We start from the raw sequence: 25,773 nt of genomic DNA on the forward strand, positions 1-25,773 counted from the left end.
CATCATGAGAAAGGCGGGGCTAGATGAATCACCACTTGGAATTAAGAATGCTGGGAGAAATATCAACAACCTCAGATATGCAGATGATACCACTCTCATGGCAGAAAGTGAAGAGGAACTAAAGAGCCTCTTGATGTAGGTGAAGGAGGAGAGCGCAAAAGTTGGCTTGAAACTCAACATCAAGAAATCTAAGATCATGGCATCTGGTTCTCTCACTTCCTGGCAAATAGATGGGGAAGAAATGGAGGTAGTGACAGATTTTATTTTCCTGGGCTCCAAGATCACTGCAGACGGGGACTGCAGCTAAGAAATTAAAAGACGCTTGCTCCTGGGGAGGAAAGCTATGGCAAATCTAGACAGCATACTAAAAAGCAGAGACATCACCCTGCCAACAAAAGTGTGTATAGCCAAGGCTATGGTTTTCCCAGTTGCAATGTATGGCTGTGAAAGCTGGACCATAAGGAAAGCTGAGCGCAAAAGGATTGAGGCCTTTGAATTGTGGTGCTGGCGAAGACTCCTGCAAGTCCCTTGGACAGCAAGACAATCAAACTGGTCAGTCCTAGAGGAGATCAACCCTGACTGCTCTTTAGAAGGCCAGATCCTGAAGATGAAACTCAAATACTTTGGCCATCTAATGAGAAGGAAGGACTCCCTGGAGAAGAGCCTAATGTTGGGAACAATAGATGGCAAAAGAAGAAGGGGACAGCAGAGAATGAGGTGGCTGGATGGAGTCACTGAAGCAGTTGGTGTGAGCTTGAGTGAACTCCGGGAGATGGTGGAGGACAGGAAGGCCTGGAGGAAGGTTGTCCATGGGGTCGCGCTGGGTCGGACACGACTTTGCGACTAACAACAACAAGAATGGCTGGCAGAAGGTACACCAAACTACGCTGGCAATTTAGTCCCTCCAGTGCCAAAGCTTGACCCAGGCATACTTCTTCAAGCTACACACTTACTGTTTCAGGAAGATCACAACCGTGTTTTGAACATGTTACAACATACACAAGCTACATACACATTGAGAAACACCTACCCAGAAGATCTCTGACTTTTGGGATTCAATTTCACTTTACTAGCTCTTATCAAGCCCATTACTGAATCCAGATAGTGTTTCAGCATCTGCAGTCTCTATGACTGTGATGAGGAGGAGGAACAGAGATTATATTGCTGCCTGCCTTGCTGTTTCATTATATTGTATTAGTTTTAGTCCACTGTTGGAGTTTATATTATTTTTAATTGTATTAGACATTAATAGCTTCCTGCCAGTATGAGCTGTCCAGCAGTGGAATACACTTCCTTCGTAAGTGGTGGGCTCACTTTCATTAGAGGTTTTTAAGCAGAAGTTAGATGGCCAGATATCAGGGACACTAAAATAGTGGATTCCCTGCATCAACAGGGGCTGGTGTGAATAGCCTTTGAGGTCTCCTCCAACTCTATGGGTCTATGTATTTCTAAATTCTCTTGAGTGTTCTTTGTTTATCTAGCAATTGAAGAGTACCTAATTTCAAGTTTGTGTTCAGTTTGTTATATCCATTTATAGCAATAGTCTTCTGAAACATTCAAGTAGAGAAACAAACTATTTTGTGCACAAGTCTGTTACTGATGCCACCACTGACACAGTACAGTGATGCTGTTACTCTCATAAACCATTGGATCCAACAGTGTCTTTCTGCCAGAGGAATAGAAACTTCTGGTGATATATGTCATTCACATCCTGTCCTTCTGCTGTACCTGCAGTTCCACACTGGAGACAATGGGAAGTCCTATTCCACTGGATAAAAGCCTTATTGTTACACTGTTGGGGTTCATAACTTATTTTATAGGCTTGCTAAAAACAAAACAAGATTAAAAAATCTGTGCATAAAATCCAGCAGAAATTTCTTCAACTAGGTCCACTTAAAATAAGTAAACTGCACAAATCCTTAAGCCCCTCTGGTCTCAAGGAACTTTAGTGCCCACCCCATCCCATTCCCCTGCTGCAAGTATTGGGCAGCTAGTACCATGTTTTAATAGCACTATCACTTGGTTATCTGTGTGAATCAGGTTTGAAACACACACACACACAATTAGCTTTACCTGTTCTACGGATGCTGTTTCACACACACATACTGCAGCCACATGGCACACTATAGGAAGAGCCATTGTGCAAGCATGCCTATGCAGGAGCGTGGTCCTACTTATTACAAGTTTTTGCTAAATTGTACTTTTTTATTCATAGTAAATACACTATGCTAAGCATGTATCATTAATTAAGCCGCCCCGAGGCTTCGGCGAATGGGGCGGCATAAAAATGTTTTAATAAATAAATAAATAAATAAATTTCTGTTATGAAAATAGAGCTGAATTCACAAACTAGTTGAACTAAATTAGATCAGTTTGCTTCTACTAATTTTATGGGGTTAAGAATACAATCTTACTAGGAAGTTAAATTCCATTAAAATAGTTTCATATTGTTTCCAAGTGTACATGATTAAGATCAAAGAGTAATCTAGCTTCAAAATATACCACACAAAGAGTACAATACTCCAGCCTAACAAATTGGGCTCTTCTGATTCTCCTTCCTGTCCAGCTATACATCGAATCTGTGTATCAGTTTTCTGCCATCAGGAATCAAGAGGAATTAGCAGCAGGTAGTTCTCCAATATATTAGATGCTCCCTAGAGCAGTATGACGTGCAAATGGGAGAACTCCAACCAATGCACAAGGTACAGGCAGAACATTTAGCACTGCTCTGAACTTCACCAGTATCAAGTATCACTAAAAAAAAATGCAAAATAGAGATAAAAACAGATCTATGTACCTTCACAGGCATTGTTCATGGAAGGAAAGAGTAACAATGGCAAAAGAGGCACACAGTTTTTGCCCATGGTATCAGTACTTAGCACCAAATCCTGAAATAATTAGACTACAGCAGTGCAATGGACTCAGGCAATCTGTGTTCCTGACTCCACTAGGTCATGAAGCTCACTGTCTTTGGTCCAGTCACAGATTCTCAGCCCAGCCTACCTCACAGGGTTGTTGTGATACAATTGAGAGGAGGAGAATTATGTAAGCTGTCTTGAGTTTCTTGGAAAGAAAAAAAAGGCAAGCTACAAATGTTATAAATAAATAAAATACTTCCATCCAATCAGATCAATGTTCTATGATATAACCATAACTAAGTCACATTGCTTTCAATTGATCTATTATGCCTGGATCCTGACTCTGATATTTTTAATTCATCCTCAGAAGAATACTGCTTAAACTTTTACCCTAGAATTTTCTCTATATTTCCCTGTGTTCTGCTGTGTAATACATCTGCGAGTTAAATGCATTTACATTTTAAAAATAAAAACAGAAGCAGGAGGTGTCCAACTATAGTGGCAAGAAAAAATTATTCAGAGTATGGAAACAGAAAATTTGCCTTCTCCCACTTCATTTTCGGTCCCCTCATATTGCTCTCTGATTTGTATACTTGGGCATATTTTCTTCCAGTTATCAGATAAATTTAGACTTTAAAATACCACCTTTCTGTAGTTTCATTTTGACTTGCCATTTCTTTTTGAAACTATCACATGGCAAAGAGTGACAAACAGCCAGCAATCACTCTTCTGGCCAACTGTCTCAAGTCCCAGTAGAGATAATAAATTCCTACAAAGAAATGAACTTGATCTTAGATTCCCAAACTGCATATTAGGCTAGAACAAAGTTTTGGGAAGGAAGATCTGGAAGCAGATGGCAGAGCTTCCTTATGGGAATTGGGCGGGTAGAATGATCTTGTTAGAAAATTGGTTTGTGGGAATGAGACAACTCTATCCTCTTAGACTGATTTGGGAAGAAAATTCATGAGGACAAAGCAGCTACTCTTCCTATTTTCCTGTACGTGGTTTTAACAAGAGGTACGAGATACTATTCCTTGCCCTATCGTGCCAGTTTACAGCATTGTTCGTACTGTTCTCCTTCCACAACTATTTGCAAGGATCTCAGCAAATTCATCTGCAGAAGACAAACAAGAAGGGAGGAAAGGACAGGTGGATGAAAGCAGATAGAACTGGGCCTATTGGAAAGTTTAAGACACACAACACTAGGTAACAATTCCACATCCAAGAAAGTTAGTTCTGGGTTGGATAACTTTGTATGCAAAGTAAAAAACAGAAAAATCTTCTCTCCTCTGTGACCTATGAGAGTTGACAACTGAATTAACTATGTTCACTTGGCAGAAACTACTTGTGTAGGGAGAATCAAAGAAAGATGGAAGTACTGCTCGCTTGCTACTTTCCTTGGTACTAATGTAGTATCCTCACTGTTACTAATCTGAAGTTCTATGTAAAGGAGGAAGAGGAAAAGTCACATAAAAGCCTAGAAATAATGGATCAAGAGCAGTGTTCCCCAACTGAGGTTGCCACAAACCCCACTTCTAAGTCTATATAACAAGTACATAAAGAAAGAAAAATCAAGCTCAGGCTGTATTTTCTAGAAAACACAGAACATTACTCTGTACTAAGGCTTCATTACCACATTTCTACCAGACATTTTGCCTCATCAGTGTTTCCATAATGGAAAAATCCCACAGGGTAGTGTTATCTGCATACAGCAGATAAGTAAAGAGATAGTGATTTATGTCCTAATTTTTACGGGATCAATAAAATCTATGGTAAACAACAGTAGGCAAAAAATTCTTGTCAATAAATGTGAAGACACTACTGACTTCTGCATCAAAATTAAATTAAAATATAGGCCAAAAAATTTAATGAACTTTGACCAGGAAAAATCAAATTCTCTGTAAGCTCAAAAATATTCAGAACACAAGTCACAAATATGCTTGTGTTGTAAGCAATATATTAACTTACAAATAACATCACTACCATGAAATGAGTGATTTATGTCCTATACAAATAAATTTGGCTGAACATGCTGCCTTGCCTTAGGTATACTAGAAAATAAGAAAGTACAGGTTCAAATTGAAACATGACATAACATTTGAAGCAACTGAAGGATTAAAACTGTTCCTTGTCATTAAAAAAAATCACATGCATAGGTTTCAGCCAGAAGGCTTTCCAGCCTGTTGTGATATAGTAAAATACACTTACACAGTAATCCTTATGTGACAACAAGTGCATCTTTTCCTACATATAGCTTATCTCTGAGTAGGAAAACAACGTATATATGAAGCAACAATGCAACAGACAACACCACCTTTTCTCAGTTGTGGTCATCACTGGTTCAAAACAACACATATACAAACAAGCCCTTGAAAATCTGCAGCCTTTTGGCTATTGTGCTTAAATACTAAAGTTCATCTCCAAATAAACAACTCTCTTTTGACTTAACAAAACAAAAATAACATAGAATAACCCAAATATAATCCTCATCCTTCCACTAAGGGCAAGTTTCCACAATGCTTTTTTCTGGCACAAAAGGGTAACAACATTGTTCCTTTTGTTTATGTTAAAGCTTTCTTATGAAGACAGAAATTTTGGCCTGCAACTCCTATTATCCCCTATAACTGGCTATGCCAGCTAGGGAAGGTGAGAGCTGTATGCCAGAACACACAGAGGTCTACAAATTGCCCAATTATGCTCTAAAATGAGGTCAGATATATAGAGCAGGTTTCACATTGTTTTTCACCTGCGTTCTTGTCAGCCCACCAGCCCCATAGCTGTAGGCTCCATTATGAACCAAGGACTCAAACCAACCCCTATCCTGTAAGACAACAGTAAGAGTCAATCCTGCTAGCTACTTGAATCATCTCCACATCCCAAAGAGTGACCAGGGCATCAACAGAAGTCAAAACTCTTTCCAAACAAGACACTGTGGGCAGACCATTCGAACTAGACTTTCTCCATTGAGAGAAGAAACTGCAGTAAACCTAAATTCCTACATCAGGAATTGATCTGATCATAACAAGGAAGTTAAAGAGGAATTCTATACATCCTGACCTACCTCATTCTAACCTGATGAAAACACTAAACCCTCAAGAACCTCAAGGTATACTTGGCCCATGACACGTTGTTTCCTAGCATGGGGACTATCCCAACTTGCCCTGAGAGGCTGGTGACAAGGTGGCCTCAGCATAGATACTGAAGCCAATGCAAGCATCTTTGAAAAAAAAACTTCCAAACGTGAGTTGCCACAACTAAAAGGTACCTTTCTTGAGTCAGCGGCATCCTGAACTCTAAATTTTACTAAAACTGGTCTGCTTACAATAATCTGGGACTAATGATTTCCAAATTCTCAAAATTCAGATGCAAACATTTTGCTCCTTCTTACTGTCATGTCAAATTCAATTGGGCATTAATAGTACATAGAAATGAAAACAGGAAAGTTTAAATGGAAAGTTGTACTTACTGAATAAATATAAAAGCCTTTTCTTATTTTTCTTTGATGTAAAAATCCTCTGAGTCTTGAAATATCCAACCACCTTGCTATAGTTTTCTGCAATGAAATAAAATACATCTTTATGAAACAGAGAAAATTATATAATATAGACATGTGTGCATGTGTATATGAAGTTCAACCACTCAATAAAAGAAAAAATCAGGGACTGATCATTCCCCCCCCCCCTCCATTGTATTCCAAATCAAATACCAACTCTTCTCACTGATCTTAGACTGCAGCTGCTATTCACCATGGGTACAGAATCTCAGGAGACAATGCTGGTCCTCCAAGATTCTATGGAGGGGGGGTTGTTTGTGTTTGTTTTGGAGGGGGCTTTTATGTAGTTTGTTTCCCATTCACAAAGGCTGAAATGATTTTCCTGAAGCTTTGATACTTGTAGATAGAACTTTAAGTTACAAAGTGCTGGTAGAGGTCAGGGGTTTGAGTTCTTGCACCTTCCTCTTTTTGCCTTTTATTCTATTCTCCTTGCTTTCAGGGTGTACCTTCCACTGGAATGTGGTCCGTAATTGTTTCTCTGAACTGGAATTCAGGCCTTTGGCTAAAACAGGCTTTGCTCTCCACTATACAAAGGCTGCTTATATTTTATGTAATATGTAGAATGTATTTACATTTTAATGTTCATTGCTTTTAATATAGTGTTTGCTATTTCTCAGGGATAAAGGCATGATATACTGAAACATACTGGACACATTATATCAGGGCATAAATTCTTTGAGGATCACCATTCTGAGGCTCTTTCTGCGCTTATCCATTTACTTACTCACATATCAGTGTTCTGACCCTTGCACACTAATTTCTCTCCCCTCACAGTCTGCCATGCTTGATTAGCTTCCTTCCTTTCTGGTCTTAATATCAGTGAGACAGAAAGAGGAGCCAGGAGAGATATCTGCCATTAATTTTATGCTCATGTCCCATTCTCCTGCACTGAACCTGGAAATTCATGTGAAGCACTATTATTAATTCTTCTTCCGATCCTGTCAGTTTCCTTGGAGAGATGAGAAAGACCACCAACCATCTATTGCCTTTCTCCTTGTACCCAAGAAAATTAGTTGAGATTACTTCCCTGCTGCTATCATTTCAAACCATTTGCATATCTCTGGTCCTTCTGCTTTAAAGGCCTTGAGGAAGAGGTTAGTCAAGGAGCTGAATACATCTGCTGAGATGACCAGAACAGGTCTAGCTGAAAAGTTAATCACTGGAGGAGTTTATCACTGAGCTGATGCACATTTGCTTCCCTAACTCTTTTTTTCTCCAGCCATAATCTTTTGATTTGTGCCAAGACACAGAAGATATAATGCACTAGGTGCTGTGAGATTTACTATTCTGGCAGACTTTCCCCTTATAAAGATGCAAATGAACTTGAAGAACATAACCTCTTCACTAGTTTTGTTCTTGGTTGATTTGGTTGATTGTGTCTGAAAATCAAGAGTAAAGTGGATCATAGCTTTATACTGAGTACTCTTAATCTTCTCTTTGCATAATGCGGGTACACTCTGGCCCAAATACCACAGATTAATTCGATGTGCATACTTTTTCAAAACTAGTAAACAAGTTGCTGTCTATTATGAAAGAACAGATTTACAGCTCTTTTAAATTCACTGTATTTATATATAAGTTATTGTCATATGGTTCAGTTTGCAACTTTAGAAAATGTGTGTGTGGTATGTGTGTGTGTGGGGGGGGTTACTTCTCTCTCTTTCATACACAGGCATGCACAGAGAAAAATCACCATTATGCCTGAAAGCATTTTCTTTTTGCACGTTTACCTGTAATTGTAAACATTATTTCATTTCACATTTTTACACTTAGAACCAAATCTTACTGGGCAGTATTCAATACTGTTGCTCTGCTCCTGGTTTCATCAGCCATACAAACAGAGACCACTTTGCATGCTATAGGGACAGGGTGGTTCTAGAAGCACCCATGGAAATAAGTGGATATGCTTATTTCCTGATCAGGACAGGTTAGGTTTGCTTTCCTCTGCAAGCTCTGCTGACCTGCCCTAATCCAGAAATGAGCATTTCTACTCATTTCAGGTTGCTGCCAGAAGAGCTAGCTCTGCACACAGCACTGGGTCCGCAGGCAGACAATAGACTTAAAAAAAACCAAAATAGAAAAAACAAATGCCATCCAAGTCTGAAAGTATTTTAATATTGTTCAGCTTTATATATTTTGAATATACTGTTAAGATGACCTTACTTGTCCCCAATCATTAATACCTTAAAGAAGTAAAAAGTCTAATAGCAATCCTAGAAGACATGCAACTCTGAGATGAAGAGCATTTCAGAGCTACTGAAGAACCATGAAAGACCTCTCAGCATGCCCCTGTTCTAACTCATGACACAAACAGTCACACTAGAGAATCCATTTCATTTGTGAGAGCAGTGGAAGTGCTTTTATATACAACAAGCCCTTGAAATCCCTAATACTGCAGTCATTTTTTGATGCGTGAAACAATGATGGTGTCCAGGATGAAGCACAATTTTTTTTTCCTGGAGTTTACAGTGCATTTACACAACCACAGGAGGCCAAATGTGACAAACTGTGACTGCGTGTATCTTGGAAAAGTCATGAGAAAACAGCAGTATATAGTTTCAATTGAATATCATCAGTTTCTTTCCAAGCATGCAAAGATGCACAATGTGATAATTAACTTCCTCAAAAACTGCTTGAATATTAGTGTTCCAGATTCATCTCTAGAACTTTTAAAAAGAAGGAAGAGTTGGGAAGAAGGATTGTTGTTTTACAGAGATTGTGTGTGACTTCAATTTGAAAAGAATTGAACAGTAAGTATGCTGGAAGTGGGAAAGCCACAGAAAATTCTGGCTTGGAGCCAGGTTATCTGAACGAATGCCTTGTTTCATATGTTCCTACCCAACCCTTAAGATCATCTGTTGAGATCCTTCTCAGGGGCAACCCCCACAAGCAAGGGGATAGCAACTAGTCAGCAGTGGCACCCCATCTCTAGAACATAATTCCAGAGAGGTGCAGCTGGCACCATTCTTGGCAGGTGAAAACCTTTTTAGTATCTAAATACTTTATGGTTAAGTCTATGTGTCTTATTGCTGAGCCAATTTTAAATACGGTTTATAAACTGCTGTTGTGCTTGCTTGTCCTTTAGTTCTTGGTTGTCATATTGCTCGTTTTATAGTATTTTATGAGTACATTGTTTATAATGCTTTTATTAGTATTCTATCAATTATATCAATTATATTTATAATTTTAGTAACTGTCAGCCACCCATGAGCCCATGGGTTATGGGGTGGTAGATAAATACACCAGACAGATAAGAGAGAGCGAGCGAGCGAGCACTGGTAGCATAATGCACACATGACTTTGCAAGGTATGATATCTGACTGTATAATAAAATGCAAGGTTCAATTACTAAATAGAAACATAATTACACAAAATGACTACATTATATCATTAGAGTATCAACATATTTTGTTGATACTCTACAAAATATTATAGAGTATTACACTACAGCATACCTAAGTATCATATTTCAGTAATTTTCATTAACAAATGCAAGACACATTTGTAAACTGAAAGTCCAATAAAACATTTTCTTGTCTCAAGCTATCTCAGCCACCACCAATTCTACTCCCACAATAGTTTCAATATTAGTTCAGTTCCGTTAACATTCATGCAGCTTGGCTAACTTTTAACCACTCCTGTTTTGCACCAATTTTGACCTCAATGCATACCGTGTGTTAAGAAAAAGTATACTACTTTGCTATGAATGAGAACAAGGACCCTGTAACTAACAAGACAGTCACTATTTTTAATACCATTTATAGCATTATCTTACACTTTCATTCACCAGAAGTTACTTAGCCTGGCCCTAGGATTACACAATTTTAATGTAGAAATTTCATCATGATGTGCAAAAACTTTGTGTGTCATAATATAGCCACTGAAAAAGTTCTTAATATATATTCTGTCAAAATATAAAATACAGTACCAACCAAGCAGTATTACAAGTGGTGGTAATTTTCTCCTTCTAGCACTACACATTTTCCTCCCAAAATTTTTCAAAAAGCAAAACCTATTAAATCCATATTCTTTACTTTATCTCATTGTGTAGGCCAACAGGCCTGAACATTAAAACATACTTGGCATGGAAATCTTTTGAAGGAGGAGGAAAAAGGCAGGGAAGATGAAAGCCTTCTAAACTGCAAGCTTGAATAGTAGGTTTTAAAAATAGACACTGATGGGGAAAGCAAATGCTGGTAAAATACCATAGTTTTGCAAAAAGGATTACATTGAGTATGTGGGTGTGTGTACATACACCTGCACACACAAATATGGAAAAGATCTGCAGCATGCACATTAATATTTGCACAGAAAACTGCACAGATACTGTTGTCTTTTGAAGAACATGAGTGTTATACATGCATAAAATTATACATGCTATAAGTTATACATGCTTGCTAAAACAATAATTCAAAATTTTAAACATTTTGTTTTAGAAGCATCATAACAACCTGTGTCAGTGACCTAAAAACTAAATAGTCTCATGGCTTCTCCACATACATTTTCACTCATTACAACTATCCATCTGTCACTTTCTTAAGTTGTTAAGTACCCTGCCTACTGGTTCAAGGGTACACAGCCTGGCTGTCCTTAAGATGTTTTGGAAGACAATTGCTATAATTCTTATTTATGAGTGGCCACACTTATGGTTTTGTAGTCCAATATATATAGTTCACTATCCTTAACTAGCAGGAACTATAATAGAATGATGGAGATAGACTTTCCATAGCCCTCATTTCACAGTGTAGAGTAACTGCCATCCTCCTAGCTCACATTTTGTATTGTAATGTACACATAAGCTGTTCAACCAACTCACCCTTCTGCAACAAAGTGGCTAGTCTAAAACATCCCCAAATTTCAGCTTCCTGCCTTTTACTTTTTTAATACACACACCCCAAAACTAAACTTCCCTGGAATCTTCATAAAATAATGGTATGAGGTACTTTTTATACTCCAAACAATAGGCCCTAAACAAAAAAAAAGACAGTTTAATATTTTTATTTATTTAAAATATTTATATGCCATCCTATTCACAAAAAGCCCCAAAAAGATAATACAGATCATCTTGATCTCATTTTAAAGTGAAGCTTCTTAGCTAAACTCACAAGCAAAGGGAAATAGTTCTCCATTGATGTTCAATGGAAATGGAGAAATAGTTTGTCTTTGATAGAAAGTTATGATATTTTTTAAAGTTAGTAGGCCAAACTATTGTTATGCAGAGAAAAGGCAAATGGGTCAAACAATGTTATGAAGATTTTTTGGTTTTGATTATTCACAGGTAAGAGTGATCCTTAAATTGCCTGTGCTTGCTGACAGCTGAAAGCCATTCATACATTGACTGAAACTGAAAATTTCAACCAGCATAAAGGCCTTTGATATGCAGCACTGATGTTGAGAGACACTCTATTTGTCTGGGATAAAAAATGACCCCTAATGAGACTAATGTTAGTTTTTTCTTACTGTCTTAGTGTCTAAAGTGTTTAATAGGGTATGATTTTCCTGAGAGGGTATGAACCACTCTACACCAAAAGTAATTAGCTATGGGGACAATCTGCCTATTCACTGGATTATTCATCATTCAAAATCTCCAAATCAATTGCTATAATATTAACTCAACCATGAAGTACTAGAAATTATAATGCTTCTGGTTTTTAAATGTAAAAGTCTACAAATAATTTAATACAAACCAAAAGCTATGTACATTATGACTAAGAAATCGTTAGTGCATTGCAGTCACAGAAGCATTAACTATGATAATTAACCCTATAAATGCTAACTACTTAGATTATCAGTTCTACACTATTACATCTATAGTAGCAATTTATACCTACTCCTTAAGATATTTTGACCCATAAAAATTTTGTCACAGCATTTCTATAAGTGGTCGAAACAGAACTGCCCCAGGAATTTAATGTTCATAAATATGAACAATGATGTAATTGACCAAGAAGCATAAACATTTGTGAAATGATACCATTTGTGCCGCCCAATACACTTTGCTAAAAGAAAGGATATTCATACTCAAGTTGCAGCAACAGTATCTGACACAGTGCTATAAAGGAGGGAACCATGCTAAGAGCAAGGTTCTTCTGTTTTAAGAAGCAAAAGTTAACCCAATATTCTTTTCAAATCTGAGCAATCAATTCAAACACAATCAAACAAGCCAATAAATCAATTACAACTGAAATTTCTGAAAGTTCACTAACAGTAACTGTATTAACCCTGTTTGCATTAATTGCAGGAGAGAGCCAAGAAATCCACAACTAGCTAAAAGCCTACTAGTTAACCGTTTGGGCATGAGACTGGCACAGCATATAAAGGAAAACAGGATTTCTGCCTCCTCCCTGAGAGCATACTTCTCAAGGATTCTTTGTGGTAAGCTAGGGCACAGTGAAGAAACCAAGATGTTATTTATACAATGGATGACAACTGTTTTGGCCCCAGGCAGTGCAAGGTGACTGACTAGAGACTGTAAAGGACTTCAGTCTTTCCCAGATTAAATTTCAGATCATACTCCATTATCCATCCCCACACTGCATCCAGACAGCTTTTTAAGTGTTTTACAACCTCCCTTAGACTCTTAGTTAGAAAAAAACAAACAAAAAACAGCTGTGTGCTATCTGCATATTGATGACAATAAAGGCCAAAACTCTAAATAACTACTCAGAGCAATTTCATATAGAACTGGATGGACAACATGTGGCCTCCAGTTGATATAGCCAACAACTCCCAGGATTCCTCACCCATGAATAGGCTATCTAGGGCTGATGGAAGTTAAATGCCCACATATCCATAGGGCCAGAAGTTTAAGAAATGCATACTGAATAAGGGTTCACATATTTTTATATGAAAATACACAGCAAGCATCTTTTGCAAAGTGAAATGGTGTAATGGCACAAACAACATAATCTGAGCTAGGGATATACTTGCATTTTGAAGGAAATAATGCCAATCATGTCTGGAACAGGCTTAAGAAAAGTGAGACACAGTGCAACAGGCACCAATAGCATTTTCCTTTTGCGCTTTAGAACAAACATGCTAGTAGGAACAAGTATACTCTAGGGTAAGCAACTTGGCACCTAGACTACAGTGTCTATCAGTCCAAGACAGTCTGGCCAATAATCTGGGTTTATGGGAGTTGCAGTAAAACAAACAACAAAAAGATGAGCCACAGGGAAAATATTTCCCAAGCCACAATAGTTCAGATCTCTTCATTGCTATTACAGTATTTGTCTCAGTCTTAAACTGCTTTATTACATACAGGAGGAAATCATGCCATGTCCATAATGTATGTATAGTATTCTAGTGCAGATTAAAAACATTTGCCAGTTTTATTCCCCTAACATCCCAGCAATGACAGGAACTATAGCTTTCTTGCTTGACTTTGTTTTTAGAAGACAGCTGCTTGAAAGAAGGGAGAATATGATTCATAGGCTACCTTATTATATGTTATGGCCTGGATAGAGACTTCTTGCCAGGACAGGATCTTTGCTTCAATGAAAAACGGAGTTCTAGCCCATACTGAAAGCTGTAGCATATTCAATTCAATTCAAATATGGATAACATACCATGATACATTCAAAACTTTTTGAGAACTGGAATATAAGAGTAATGCTTCTCTGAATAGTATATTTTACTGCAGCCTCTTCTGCCTGAGTTTTCTTTAACTTTTTACACAAACAAAAACTTTTAACTTTTTACAAAACAAATGGCATTTCATAGTGGCTACAGATCACTAAGAAGGTCAAATTTAGCAGTCTGCATGATAAATGTAGTGTAGAGCACTGTAGAGCACTTAAAGTATCAAGCAAACAAGCTAAATGTAACCTCTCTGGTACTACTGATTGATACAGAGTGGTTTGCTACTGAATTTCTGCAGCAAACTGGCTATTTATTACATTTTAATTTTTTTTAACCTAGCACGTTCAATGGCAGTCATAGAGTGGATCTCCCACAGCTGCCCACTCTGCTACTCTCAGTGTCCAGGGGGACAGGATTGTGCTTTCAGTAATTCTACAATCTTGCATATGTTTGTACAGGAAAAAAAGTCCACACTGGCTGGAACATGGTGGGAATTGCAAGACTTCTTTCTGTTTAAACATGCAAAGGATTGTGACACAATATGATTTACTATGGTTTACAATTATGTAAAGGGAGGAATAAACAGGATACATAGTTGTCACCTCTTCCTTACTTCAACAAAGTAGTTCCCCAGTCAAAAAAGAAAGGGAAATAGGAGCAAATCCTTTAGGTTTAGAAGGAAGCATTTCACTCATCTATGGACCTACTGCAAAATATATTCAAAGGTTTTAAAGTTCTTTGTGGCAAATTAAAGATCAGCAGCAAATCAAATCCATCCTCCACAAAAGAGCATTCACTTCAAAATTTGCAATTATGTTGTAAAAGGTACAGATCCATGTTTATGTTTTAAAAGGTACAGATGTCAATGAAGAAGAAACTTCTAGATTCACTCATACCTTATGATTTTATAGTTTGTCCAAGTGAGCAAGAGATCAAAAATATGGCACCATTTTTTATACAGTGCTACTAGAATTATTTTATATTTCACCTAATCAAAAATCTTGTTCTGGCATTTCAGTGAGGTCAAAAAGGTTTGGTATCACTATTAATATTTAAATGTCAAGTATGTGAAAACACATTTCCTGTAATGTCTGAGGCATTTGTAGCAATTTTAAGTGAAGCATTAATATTATTACTGACTTGCAATTTCAACACCCTGACTGAAAGAAAACAGCACTTAAAACACCTATGTAACAAGCATTTTCGGTCTCTTTTGTATGTGACTTTATAACATTAATGTTTTATTTCCTGGAACAATCACTCTAATTATTCTTTTTATGGGGGGCTATTCATACTGATCTATCAGTTGAAGTTATATAGTTTGACATAGTTGTTTCATATACAAACACTAAATACAATAGCTACTTTAATCTGCCTTGAATCATCACATCATTATATATTTTGCATAAAAGTTGTTGCAGTTTTGTTTTGTTTTTACCAGTGTTAATATTTTGCTATGCCTGCCAGGCATGATTGTCTGTGTAGCCCTTTAATAGCACAAACATATTCATATCTACTAAGAGGTAAGTCTCATCAAGATCAACAAGCCCTTTTTTCAGGTAAGCAGTTAAAGGACTGCAGTTTGAAGATAAGTGCTTGCACTTCATCAGAGCTCTAATTTCTTATTATGAGTGGGTGTCTTAATAGTAATACATACTAGCACTGTATAGCTCAGCACATACCCCTTCCTACAAATCTGAGCAACATTTGTGCAAGCATAAAATACAGTTGCATAAATTGTGTATGAAGGAACAGAAAGGCATAAATGAACTATGTAATTACATTTCTTTTAAAGAAATAATTTCTCCCTAGCTCTCTCTTAAAGCAGAAGTTTAATCTCTTCAATTTACTTAATCTAAGGTACTATTTGCTGACAGCTCAAAGTAAAAACATTGCCACTGAAAGTCGCTTCTCATGTTACATCTGTCTTTCAGGGACAGTTCATGAGTGAGTTCACATGAAAAGGTTTTGGAATCAGTATTAATATCTAAATTACAGAGGTATCCTTCCATTTTCATAGGAATCACACTTGGCAGTGTGAAGTTCTGCATCCAAAATACTATCCTAGATTATCCTGCAAATTGCAAATAATACTAAATGGTCAGGAGGCTATACACAAAGGATAGCTATAGAGGATTGAGCCCTGTGTCTCACTTGCCTCTATTTTCTGTTCAACTACACAATCTGCTAGCCTCCATACATTGCAAAATACATGGTTTGTACTTGCAAGACTACAGATGCAAGTACTCATTCAAATGCAACCAGAAGCATGAAAGAGAGTTTATATCTACACCAAAAAAGAATAGAAGTTGTCCAAAAATATCAGTGGTGGGGGTTTAGAAAGAGAATTTTTAAAATATGTTATTTAAGATGTTATACTCTCAAGTGGGGCCTCACATACACAGAGAAATAAGGGACACGGCTGTATAATTTGCTCTTTTCCTATTTGGCTGTTTTAAAAAACTAGGGCTGTTCCTGATCAAGCTATGGAGGGTAAACTACAGGAACAAGTACCTCTTCGTATAGAATTCTAATGGTCCAGGAGCAATTCAGAGCAGGAAAGTATGGGGAAGTGAAATTTTCTGTCCTCTTTGCTTTTTACTTCAGTTGTCTGTTCAGTAGCGTTGTTTTAGATCTGCATTTGCAATGTTAGACATACAACTGAAATGTTCTGGCTAAGAAAAGTCGCTATTTGGTGTTGCAGCAGATGGCAACTAATGGAAAAAGGTTTGAATGCAACTTAGACTATTACTCTACAATGTCACCTTGCCTGGAGGCTGCTTTCCAGTAAGGAAGCAAACTGCTAGGGGTTCATGCCATGCATTTTCATGTCACATACAGTTGCACCATAAGTTGCAAATGTACCTGGCTGAACTCCATTTTATTTTACAGCTTGGAAAGCACAGTAAAGTACTATGATGCCACACTTTGCACCTCCTATTTTACTCACTCTTACCAAAACGTCTGATAGAGAACTGTGTCCTGTTCCTATTAACTCACTTCAAGACAGGCATGACGAATGTGGTGTGAGGTTGGAAGCCTCCAGAAAGGCAAGAATAGCAACAGCAAAAATAGGATGAGTACCTGAATAACTCAGATGTGCACACCTGGAAGCAAAGTGAAAACTGGAACTGCTAAGTCTTCAAATACATGAAGAATTGGTCTTAAAATTTGGTAAGACTTCCAGATGGAAGGATTCTAATACTGTCAATAAGACGACTTTGTTGGTTTGCTTGTGTTTTCTTAACAGATTTTCTGTGGTGACGAAAAAGCCAGAAGAAGTGGTGGAAAAACACAAGAGGATTAAGAATGGAAACAGTATCATCAAGTCAGTCCTATAAAATGCTGTGACTGAAGGGGGGTGGTACAAAAAAAACACCTCATCAGGAAACGTTAAAAGTTGTAAGTCAAAACAGTTGATTCTCCTAAGGACAAGACAATACAAGTCAAAATGCAACCGAAAACTTCAGAGGTATTATTAGAAGAGTTTTGCAACTGCAAGAGTTGTACAGAACTGGAAGTTGTTACTTATGGATATGGTACATGCTCCATCAATTGAAGTGTTTCATTTTTATCCGTAAGCACACTACAGCCTTCTGTGTTTTCTTTAGGCCCTTCCTTTTGATCTGATCAGTGACGGCCACCAAAATAAACATTTACTACTTCAGTAAGAGTCTTTTGTTGTACATCGTTCTCAAGAGTAGTTCAGTGCAACTCCAGATAGGGAGCAATAACATATTTATCTGTTGGCCAGCATATATAACTTAGGGTGAGAAACTTGTAATCTTTCAGATGTTTCAGTTTACAGATCTCATCAGCCCTAGCCAATGAAGCCAATGCTGATCATGATTATATAAGCCCTTCAATTTTAGTGGCTCAAAGGTGTAATTCAGGCTTGATTGAATGTAGGGTTAATTCAGGAATAAGTAACTTGTGGCCCTCTAGATGGTTTGTCTTACAACTTCCATCAGTCCTCATCACTGCTTATGTAGCTAAGGCTGATAAGAGTTGTAGGCCAAAATAGCTAGAGAGGCTCAAGTTGCCCATCCCTAGCCTAGCTGAAGTAGATTCACTCAATGAACTTATGAAAATTTGAGGCCATTTTGCTTAACATAGGGGCACTGATAGTAAGATAAATTAACCAAGTTCATAAAAGGAATGTTTCAGTGGCTAGGAAACAAGATGTTGTTTCATTCATGTCCTGCTTGGGAGATCCTGTGAGCACCTGTTGGCCACTGTGTGAACAAAATGCTGGACTAGATGGACTGTTGGTCTCATCCAGTATGGTTATTCTTATGTTTTTAACCTCTCTGCAACTTATCTTAGGATCCAAGCCACAATCGTTGACAAGGATATACCTACTGGGAGTTGAATGATCCCACAATGTCCCTTCCAGTTCTACAAAGTGAGACACTAAACTTTCAAACACATTCATAATCCTGAGATAGAAACTACTGAATATAGCCACATATTCTGTAAGCTGTCCTGAGGCTTGTTGCAAAAGATGGCACAGAAATGTTTAAATTAAATTAAATTAAATTAAATTAAATGGTCACTGGGATAAATACAAAAAGTGGGGAAAGGAGTGTGCTATTTAAATATAAAATATTTTGCTAAGCACATGTACATGAAAATATAAGAATTTCTGTAAGATGCCATCTTCAAAAACAGTTCTCTATTTTTGTTACTTTGAAGAGTCACTAAGCACCTGTTTGCTGATTAAAAGAACACTTTTAAAAGAGACTCCATCAATATTGAAGCTAACTGAATTTAAAAAAAAAACATAAAAGCATCTTCCAGCATTAAATCCATTTGATTCCCGAAAGCCAAGTTTCCTGGTGGGAAATATTTCTTCTCACTCTCTTTTTCCCCTGAGGTAACTGATGCTACAGAAGAGAAGTGAAACCAACTACAACTGAAGTGCTGTCAAAAATGAAAGGCAAAACAGACCAGGGAAGAACCTTCACCCATTACATTCTATCATTTGTAGGAACTCTCTGCAACTTTTCAAAAAGTCTGATATATCCTTGTTCCTTTAATGTGCAATTTAAAGTTCTTTGTACTCTTTACCTGCCTTCCTCTAGTTCTCTCTCTTTCTCACCTTACTGTAGGGAAACTGAAGGCAAACAAGAATAATTGAACAGCAATTCTGCACAAGTGACTCAGGTTCAAGTTCAGGACTCCTGCTCCACTCAGGAAGGCTTATTGGGTAATATGCCAGTTTAAAAATCCAAGCAATCATACAACTATGGACTTATAAAGCCAGAACATGGTTTATATTAAAAATAAATATGGTAATAATTACTTCCCAAATCATGCTTTGATCATTAACATAAAATTAACTTCTTTATTTCAGGCATTTTGCAGTTTTTAGTGTAGTACTATTATTTTAAAAGTTAACATGAAATACCAAATCCAATTAAGCACACTTTTCTCAAAAATTGTCTTCTCTTGCTAAACTGAAAATTAAAGTAAGGCTTCATAGTTCAATATTCCACACAATAAGCAAGTATAAATTGCTCTGTTTTTAAAGTAAGTTCAGAAACCAGCATCATAAAAAGTATCTTCAGAAATCTGTAGCATAAAAACTACAAAACTTCTTGTTCTCTCTCACAGTGTTTGTGTTGCATGTATGTTTATATGACCATTAATATGTAACAAATAGGATCCCACCATGATATGCAGTCTAAAGTAAACTGTGATTATATTACATTCATAGATTGTATGGTGTCTGTCACCAGGACCACGGGTTAACACAACTGGAAGTTAATGGTTCTCAAAGCAACCTGAAATTAGCAGAAATACTAGCACATGGGTCCTCAAGCTATGGCCCGGGAGCCGGAGCCGGGCCGCCATGCCCGTTTGGACCTACCGTGCATGCACCCATGCATGCACCTGCCGCCGCCCACCTCACCCCACACATGGAAGGCAGCAGTTTTCTCACCTGGAGAAAATGATCTCCAAGCGAGCAAGCTACTGCCTCATGTGTCCGCCTCGCAGTGCGTGCCCACCCGCACCTCGCCTCCCCTCACTGTGCGTGCCTGCCCGTGCCTTGCCGCATGCCCCGCCCCCTCTCTGGCCCACGCACACAACCAGGCACCACCTTTCCGATCCACACCCAGCACCAGCAGCTTTCAACTGGCCCCCTGGTCAAAGAGTTTGAGAACCCCTGTACTAGCATTTCCAGACCTAGCCAGATCAGTGTAGCTTGCCCAAATTTTCTTCTGTACACTGCCCCATGAGGCTCAAACTGAGAGTCCGGTGGTCCAGGCAGTGCCATCTTATTCTCTACATCAAGAAAGTCACTGTACATATTTCAGATCAGAAAAGACACTGCTTGTTGGAAACTCTGCCCATTGCTACCAATTACACTTACAAAGGAGGTTGACCAGGGTGGTACAGCAGGCAGACTTCAGAGGACATCTCACATTAGGGCTGGTGGGTTCCTGATTTTGGTGTATGAGGGTGGATGCATGTGTTTTGCCAGTGGATTTCTTCAGGTGTGTCTGTTGCTTGTGAGTAGGTGTTGGGAGAACAGGAAGTATGTGTGTCTTTCTTTTCCTAAGCATCATGTGATCCTTCTGTGAATTGGTATTTTGTTATGCTTTGTGGGGGCATATTTTAGTTTGGCTTTTAGTTTTATCTTGCCATTCTATTCAATGGCAGGTAATGCTCAAGGTGAGTAATTTAACTTAGACTGGATTTAACACACAAAATCATCTTTGGAAAGGAAGTGATAACTTAGGGAAGATCTGGGAGGGGATGATAGAAAATATACATCCCAGGATGATGAAGCTAGGGGTTATGTGGCTGTACATACATCGGGATTCAGACCCTACATTTGTCTATGCCAGGTACTACTGAGACTTCCACAACAACCATCTTTTGTGACCAGTCACATTCCCATGGCAGGCATTCTGCAGCAGTATACTTGACCATTTCTCACATTTTGAAATGCAGTGACAGGCCCAAAGATTATCTGGTCTGAGGCCTAGATATTCTCAAAGCAGACACTAGGTTGTCCCTTGTAGCTTCCAGTTTGCTCTCTGGTCTTCTATATTGCAATTTCCCCTCTGGACTGTCTAAGCACAATGCATCTTGCCAGGTCCTGCCACTAAACAACCTGTGGATCTAGGTTATAGATTATCCCATCCCCCACACACTTCCTTTCTATCAGCCACTTGCAATTTATCTAGCCACATGCCTGACAATAAAGTGTCAAAGATAACCCAAATTACTTAGTACACAATATTATTTTGCAAGCAGAAAATACAAGTTAGACTGGTGGTGGTTACAGGTCAACCACACGGAGTATTAGATGGCACCATTCCAATGCCTTGATGTGGCTTTACCACTAGTTCCACTGAGCCAGAGAACAGAGTAGTAACACTAATTAAGAAAATGGGACAAAATATAGACACTACAATACCATAGCAAGGCAAATTCCCCTTGCTCTTGTACAGGAGTGACACAAATACCCATGTTATAGTTCTACTATGTATGTTTTATACTATTTCAACAACAAAAAAGTCCTAATATTGTTGTAGCCCTGTTGCTGTTACTGTTGCTTCCTTCATAAGAAACAGGACCATAATATATTGTTTATTATACTCTACAGGTTCAGAGGCCTCTCTATGTATGATCTGTAACATTTAACTTAACAGCATTCCTTAAAATTAGTGAAATAAAAGCTCCTCCCTGATGAGACAATAATACAGAAAAAGCAGCTACATGATTTGTAACTGTCTACAATGTAAATGATGAGTTGCATTTTATCCACTTCTCCATTAAAAACTAGCAGACTTTTAAAAGAATTACAGCTAGAACAAAAGGAAGAAGAACAAAGGCTGGCAGAGACTTGCAAGATTTTTAAAATCTCAGTAAGTTTCAGAGGAATGCACACATATAAAGTTTTTCCCATGACTGAAGTATGGGGGAGGGGGGGGGAAGGTTCCTGGAATGAAAGTGTACTTCAGAAAAATCATATGAACTGTAGAGACTTGGAACTCATTTATGACTAATAAGGAAGGAAGGCCATTTCAAAAAAAATCATTGCATGCAATTCTACAGAAATGCTGACAGCTTTACAAATCTTTCAGCTAACAAGGGGTCACAGACAAGACAAAATCAGAAAAAGAGAGAAAGGATATAACATACTTCAAAAGCAACTGTGGGGGAGGGAGCAGAATCTAATCATGATACAGTGACAATGCTCTACAGAGAGAAATCCCAGAAAATGAGAATTATTAGCAATAGGTTACCATATGTGTAAAAACTGGAGAGAGTAACAATAAGATCACAATGTTCACCCTTGGAACACAGTTACCCAGTGAAACAAAACTATCTTCTGTATCTGTGGCACAAAGGAAAAAAAAGTTAACATGTGCATGACTAGGTAATTATTTTCAGGCTATCAAGCAAACCTGCAACTCATTCATCTCTGATGTCCAGCAGAGATTTTGGCTCTAGTGGAAACATCCCATTCCCACAGTGCTGCTTCCCTTTTCCAGGGCAAGTCCTTTGCCTAGCAGCATTAAGCCCACAACAGTTAAACCAACTTCTGGGGCTTAACTGCTGCCTATAAGCTTACTGTTTAGTGGGTACACAAAAAAGGCTCTGGCAGATACAACGTACGAAACACAAAGCTATTTGTTTGGGATATTCTTGCAAGCTACAGCTACTTTTAAAAATCAGTAGGCCCTTTCCAGTACGCCTGGCTATTATAAATGTTGGTGAAGTGTCACTTGGTTTGCATTTCTCTCATTCCTTTTCTTCTCAAACACATTCCACACAAGCTGAACTCCTGACAAGGGAGTATATTGTCTGGTAATATTTAATGCAAGAAGAACTAGCTTTTTATATGCCTATTTTTGTTATTAAAAACATATTCTTGACTTTATCGTAATATACACAGTGCTATCTGGCAGGAAATGTAATACAATCCAACTATTTTAATTCACTTATCCTGCATTCTTCTGAAACACACTGAAGATTTATAGCTTATACAGCTAGAGTCAAAAGCAGACAAAATAAAGATGCTTGCCATATTTTAGTACCTCCAAGGTTCTGAGTAAACACAGAACTCTAAGCAACCAGGGGCCACCAGATTTACTTTAATATTAGGAAATAACTTTTTTACAAATTGAAGGATTCAAAACCTATTGTTTACACCCTTTACTTTTCTGAAAGCCACATCAAGTTAAGATTTATTTACAAGCTTCTGAACCACATAGGCCTCACATCCATCACTACCATTATAAGACTTACAACAGTCTTCTCCAACCTGGTGTCCTCCAGATGTTTGGACTACAACTCAAAGCATCTCCTATCCAGCCACACTGGCTGGAGGATGCTGGGAGTTATTGTCCAAGCATCTGGACAGTGCCAGGCTGAGGAAGGCTTTTGATGAGCACTTGTTAAGGGTGTATATACAGCAAAGCAAAACCATTTAAAGCTGTTCATACACTGCTGGTGCTGAGAAAACAGCACAACAGAAATCAGAGTTGCATCACCAGAAAAAAATGTATGTGTAGGCAGAGTTATATCTTCATTCATTTGCTCCACTAAAAGTGTTATGCAGTAATGTGACAAAAATAGTATAGGTGCTACTCACTTGCATTAGCCATAGATTTGTCAGTAAGCATGACTGCACCTGAGCAAGTTATTTTATATATATCTACACATGCCAGCTTGAGGATTCTCAGAAGATACAAAGACCATTAATGGCTGGTTCGGTTTAATTTTCTAGAAAACCAGATTTCTGAGCAGAGTGGAATCTTTCAATAACACAGAAAATAAGTTTCCACTTGGGTTATACAAAACCTTAAACAACAAAAGTAATGGCTACAATCAAGCTAACAATGCAGTAAACAAACATGTTTTACAATATTCCTTATCCTCTTAACAATTCTATAAAATGCTTATTCATTTACTTTTGTGGAAATGGGCAGCCCTTTGACACTGATTTACTGAGAACCACATGCTAAGTAATGATATGGAATGGAAAATTTTCTAATGCTACATTTTTTCATGTAAGATTTTTCATACCATGTATGTCTGTATTTATCTATAGTTGTCTGGATGGTTGTACTTCAATCATGTTAGATGGGGAAATATGGGAGACAAACTTTCATTAAGTTGTTCTTCTGTGCCATACATTGACAGAACTAGTGCTCAGGTATGCATGGGAGAACTGAAAATTAACTCATGACAACCCCTTTCTGTGCATAATGCAGCTGGCTCCTGGCTGGGTCTCAACCAGCCTTATCCATGGTGTATTTGCCCTCTATTGCTAACATTCTTCAACAACAGGCTTAAACTAAGACTGTGATTACTGCTTGTTTCACTTAAAAATGTAAAAACGTAGGAGGAGCTATGCTAGATCAGACAAGAGGTTCATTTAGTCCAGCATACAATACAAACAGTGGCCGATCAGGTGCTCACAGGATCCCACAAGTAGAACATGAATGTAACATGAATGCTTTGTCCACACGGCCCAGGCCTGTGTCCGCAGACCCACATGCATCCTTTAGTGAACCCATGTTCAACTAGTTGTTCTGAATATTTTGTATGTATCTGTACTCTCTGATGTATTTACAATGCACATAAAATTGGCATAGATTACTTTATTAATTTGGTTTACTAAATTAGATATTTTGTGGGTTCACTGAGGGAGAATGTGCACTAGGAAGGAAAAATTGCAATATTCGGACCACTAAATTTTTTTCTGGAAATTTTTCAGGAAAAACACTTTCCAGAAATTTTCAGAAAAAAAAAACCACACCCACTTTTTCCAGAAAACTCACATCACTGTGGCCATATACACCACTATGCTTCAATGCACTGCAAAGTACAAATCTAACAGCAGATTTGTGTAAGTCTAAATATATCTCAATTACTCTTCCTAATCAAATGTTGAAGGTAACTTAGTGGTTGATTAATATTTTCTAAACTAAATCACTTTTTCTGCATATAGAAAAACCTCTGTCAGTTGTGATACTGCCCACTTGTATGATAAAGTAACTGACCCAGGTTACACATCACAATAAGCAGTCAGTTCACTTCTGCTGCAACCTCTAAATATGTTGTTAAGCTATATCAATGCAAAGTCGAGGCCACAATGAAGAAAGTATGATTAAAGTAGGAAAAAAGGCAGTGAATATATTTACAGAAAGTTCTTCCTGCCCCCGGTGATGTTGTTACTACCAAAGATGGAAGAAACAGATTTCTGATTTCTAAGATTTCTTGCTTAAATTCTCAGAAAATGATTTCAAATTCCTTTTCACCTGTTCCCATTTTAATTTGCTTTGTTTTGGTTCAGTCAAATTAGAAGTTCACATTTCTGTGTATAAACATGTACAAGTTTCCCAATAAACTAAAGCATGAAAATGCATATTCAAAAGAAAAATACATAGCATTTAATTTTCAAGTGACCAAGCCTCTTTCCCCAAAAGCAATTTTACTCTTGTCCACTTCTGAGATGCTAGACAGGACATAAGTGATTGATTTGCAAGCAGAAAAGAAATTCGCATACAACCCTGGTCACTACCATCCTAAGAATATTTCTTTGTGCAAGGTTTTTCTGCAGCTGGAGCTTAAGTGCCTTCCTAGTGTGTAAAATTGCAGTTGGATCAGCAAAACTTTCAGGGTAGTTGCAAAAGGGGCATTTACACTTGCTCATTGTTTTTTAAGACTGTATGCCTTTTAAACATACACATTTTGTAGTGCCTTATTCCCAGCAAAAGATGCTGGGCTGTTCTCTCTAAACCAGCAGACTTCATC

General features: G+C 37.8%; 1 protein-coding gene across 13 annotated transcripts in view; it reads right to left on the reverse strand.

The window, feature by feature from the left end:
• ATXN1 (ataxin 1) overlaps positions 1 to 25,773 on the reverse strand; it is a 472,419-nt gene that overhangs the window by 260,402 nt on the left and 186,244 nt on the right. For all 13 annotated transcript variants that reach the window (XM_044426652.1, XM_044426654.1, XM_044426653.1 and 10 more), the window contains one exon: positions 6,325 to 6,411. The gene's annotated coding sequence lies outside the window, so the exon portion shown is untranslated. The remainder of the gene's footprint in view (positions 1 to 6,324; positions 6,412 to 25,773) is intronic.

Source organism: Varanus komodoensis, unplaced genomic scaffold, assembly GCF_004798865.1.
Source record: "Varanus komodoensis strain SLA01 unplaced genomic scaffold, ASM479886v1 scaffold17, whole genome shotgun sequence".
NCBI lineage: Eukaryota > Metazoa > Chordata > Lepidosauria > Squamata > Varanidae > Varanus > Varanus komodoensis.